This window comes from Lepisma saccharinum, unplaced genomic scaffold, assembly GCF_977018435.1.
Source record: "Lepisma saccharinum unplaced genomic scaffold, izLepSacc3.1 HAP1_SCAFFOLD_148, whole genome shotgun sequence".
NCBI classification, from domain to species: domain Eukaryota; kingdom Metazoa; phylum Arthropoda; class Insecta; order Zygentoma; family Lepismatidae; genus Lepisma; species Lepisma saccharinum.
The window spans coordinates 374,199-375,659 of NW_028142958.1; positions in this window are offsets into that span (position 1 = coordinate 374,199).

Below are 1,461 nucleotides of genomic sequence, written 5' to 3' on the forward strand. Positions count from 1 at the left end.
GACGAATTTTTTAAGAATTTTCAAATTTTCTGAAAGGAGGTTCCATATAAGGTCAAAAACTACATACTCAGATCTTCACCAAACATTGCAGGGATACATTGGATGTCAAGAGACGTGGAAAAAACGTACAAAACAAGAGATTGGAGACATCAAGATTTTGGACGAATTTTTTAAGAATTTTCAAATTTTCAGAAAGGATGTTCCAGATATGGTCAAAAACAACATACTCAGATCTTCACCAAACTCTGCAGGGATACATTGGATGTCAAGATACGTGGAAAAAACATACAAAACATAGGATTGGGGACATCAAGATTGTGGTCAAATTTTTTAAGAATTTTCAAATTTTCGGATAGGAGGTTCCATATAAGGTCAAAAACTACATACTCAGATCTTCACCAAACATTGCAGGGATACATTGGATGTCAAGACACGTGGAAAAAACGTACAAAACAAGAGATTGGAGACATGAAGATTTTGGACGAATTTTTTAAGAATTTTCAAATTTTCAGATAGGAGGTTCCAGATAAGGTCAAAAACTACATACTCAGATCTTCACCAAACTTTGCAGGGATACTTTGCATGTCAAGACACGTGGAAAAAACGTACAAAACAAGAGATTGGAGACATCAAGATTTTCGACGAATTTTTTAAGAATTTTCAAATTTTCTGAAAGGAGGTTCCATATAAGGTCAAAAACTACATACTCAGATCTTCACCAAACATTGCAGGGATACATTGGATGTCAAGAGACGTGGAAAAAACGTACAAAACAAGAGATTGGAGACATCAAGATTTTGGACGAATTTTTTAAGAATTTTCAAATTTTCAGATAGGAGGTTCCAGATAAGGTCAAAAACTACATACTCAGATCTTCACCAAACTTTGCAGGGATACTTTGCATGTCAAGACACGTGGAAAAAACGTACAAAACAAGAGATTGGAGACATCAAGATTTTCGATGAATTTTTTAAGAATTTTCAAATTTTCAGATGGGAGGTTCCATATAAGGTCAAAAACTACATACTCAGATCTTCACCAAACTTTGCAGGGATACCTTGGATGTCAAGACACGTGGAAAAAACGTACATAACAAGATATTGGAGACATCAAGATTTTGGACGAATTTTTTAAGAATTTTCAAATTTTCAGAAAGGATGTTCCAGATAAGGTCAAAAACTACATACTCAGATCTTCACCAAACTTTGCAGGGATACATTGGATGTGAAGACACGTGGAAAAAACGTACAAACAAGATATTGGAGACATCAAGATTTTGAACGAATTTTTTAAGAATATTCAAATTTTCAGATAGGAGGTTCCAGATAAGGTCAAAAACTACATACTCAGATCTTCACCAAACTTTGCAGGGATACATTGGATGTCAAGACACGTGGAAAAAACGTACAAAACAAGAGATTGGAGACATCAAGATTTTGGACGAATTTTTGAGGAATTTTC